Genomic DNA, 2,301 nt, shown 5'->3' with positions numbered 1-2,301 from the left:
TCAATAGTCAATAGTGTCCAGGTGAGTGTTGGTTATATGGTTAGCCATGAGAAATGCCCGGTTACAGGAATAGCATAGAGGGTGAGACTTGGTGGGATGCATGATAAGCCGTATAGCCTGTTTCTACACTGTAAGAATGTTATAATCCTATACTCCATCCCATCTATCTCTGTGGATGAAGAGGACTATCACCTGATTCACCAGCCCCTTCAATGGTCAACGTTTGTTTTCTATCTGACAAAGAACTGCAGATGTTGCAGATCTGAGAGACAGCACAAAAATTGCTGGGAAACTCAGCAGGTCCGGCAGCATTTGTGGGGAGTGAACCTTCTGGATGCAGTGATTGTTCTTAAGAGCTGAAGGCTTCTGATTCTGGTGTTTTCAGACCTGTTGACGTTTTACAAGTAATTTCTTGTTTTGCTTTCAGCCCCAGTTCAGTTGCGGACTATCATGGCCTTGTCTGTGTGTTTGGGAAAAGGGACAGTTTAACTGCGAGCGCAGTGGTGGTGTAGTGGTGAGCATCGCTGCCTTCTACGCAGTTGATCTGGGTTCGATTCCCGGCCATCGCAGTGTCGTGGCTTTTCCTGTTGTTTTGCAAGGAAAAGTCTTGAGCACCAACGTTGCATTCTGTGGCGAAATCGATTTGTCAGGTTGCTTTCGGGTTTTCATGGCGATGGTTTCTGTTAATTGCCGTGACAATCCGGGCAGCGTTGCTCGAAAGCTTTCCTCACTGCTGCCCATTGCTAATTTGAATATTGTTCGCAACATAAGGTTCGTTTTGTTTTATTCGAAAAGTGAGAGATTGCTATCGTCAGAAACCTTAAATATTTACAGAAGCCACTGGAAATTCGGAACAAATCCAACAGCTTCTATCGTGGACAGGAAGGAGGTTTAAATGTGTCAAACTTCTTCAAGGTTAAAATACATTCGCACCTCAAAACCATTTGGGAGCTTAAGAATAACAAACATCACATTATACCTTTTCCTAATCCGTTCAAGTTTCACAATATCATTCCGGTAGCAGGAAGACCAGATTTGTGTGGTTTATGCAATGTTACTATGATCGAACATTGACTGTTTCGTAGTTAAATGATGTTTCATTTCGTTAAGTTTTACAATAGAGTTGGGTTAGTCCACACTTTGTTTTTTTGTTTGTGTTTCAACGATAGTGAAAGTAAATTGTGTTTCGGTTCAAGCCTGGAAGTTTCACCACTTGAATTGCATTGCCGTACATTTGCCTTCAGGGGAAAAGAAAAAGGGATCTAGAAAAATCTTCTTAACTCATAGGAGTTTGATCTGGTTCAAAACCTCCTCAATTTCGGTCAATAAATGTTCCTACAGTCCGCAACAATGATTTTCACAGATTAGAGGAGGATGCACAGACATCGTTATTAATTGTTATTACCTCGGACATGAGACGTTTGGGAATGACCATCGACTGTCTGCTCAGCCAAGGTTAAAGGCCTGGAATACGGCAAAATTGGGAACAATGCAATTCCCAGGAGACTGAGAGGTTACTAACAGAGCGGGAGGTGGAGAGTCGGGAACAGAACTACAGGGACAGTCCGCTCTGATCACTGCCCTTCGCCGTCAGTATATCCAGTGCCAGGAATGACTGCCATTGGTCAGAATGACAAAATGTTGTTATGGAAAATAAAGAGCATGAAAGTAAGGGAAGGTTTAAAGCATGAAAGCAAGGGAAGGCTTAAAGTATGAATCCCACTGGCGATCTGTTGCAACGGGCCTGTAGAATGCAGGATGAGATAAGAATAGTGAAATTATCTCACACCAATTAGCAAAGAAAGGTTGACGCTGAAAGGTCTCGATGGTGAGATTAGATTACAGTTAGTAAAGTTAGGATTCCTGTTAAGTATCATTATGACTCGATTGGGAACATAAATATTTGGGACATGACATTAAGTATCAAATTAATAGTTAATAGAGTCAGCCTGATTGAGATTATTGACAATAAATAACTAATTATGGCATCGGGAAAATATGAAGTAGGGTCTGGAATGAAAGCCCATTGTTGCGAAAGCTGACATTAAATATCTAACCGTCACATGTGAATAACGTTAAGTAGAATGAACAATTAAAGAGATGATGGGAACTAACATCACTGGTTTATTGTGTAGCGAGTGTGAGGTACTTTGGTTAATATATTTAGACATGCTGATAAGCAAACAAAGCATGGGAAAAATTTATAAAAACCATGGACAATGAAGTTCGAGAGCATTCGAGAATCTGCTTTCTCGGGGTCACGGTTTTTCGTTTGCAAATAACAGACCGACTTCTTGAAGA

At 41.2% G+C, this 2,301-nt stretch overlaps 1 non-coding gene across 1 annotated transcript; it reads left to right on the top strand.

Annotated features, from left to right (window-relative positions):
- Positions 1-497: 497 nt before the first annotated feature.
- Positions 498-569, top strand: trnar-ucu (transfer RNA arginine (anticodon UCU)). The gene has a single exon. It is a non-coding gene; the product is annotated as a tRNA-Arg (tRNA).
- The last annotated feature ends 1,732 nt before the right edge of the window (positions 570-2,301 follow it).

The sequence above is a fragment of the Chiloscyllium plagiosum genome, unplaced genomic scaffold, assembly GCF_037043375.1.
Source record: "Chiloscyllium plagiosum isolate Xiang-an unplaced genomic scaffold, Cpla_swu_hap1 HiC_scaffold_42, whole genome shotgun sequence".
In the NCBI taxonomy this organism is placed as follows: domain Eukaryota; kingdom Metazoa; phylum Chordata; class Chondrichthyes; order Orectolobiformes; family Hemiscylliidae; genus Chiloscyllium; species Chiloscyllium plagiosum.
The sequence above is the reverse complement of the archived record's forward strand: the minus strand, read 5'-3'. Positions and strand labels throughout refer to the sequence as shown.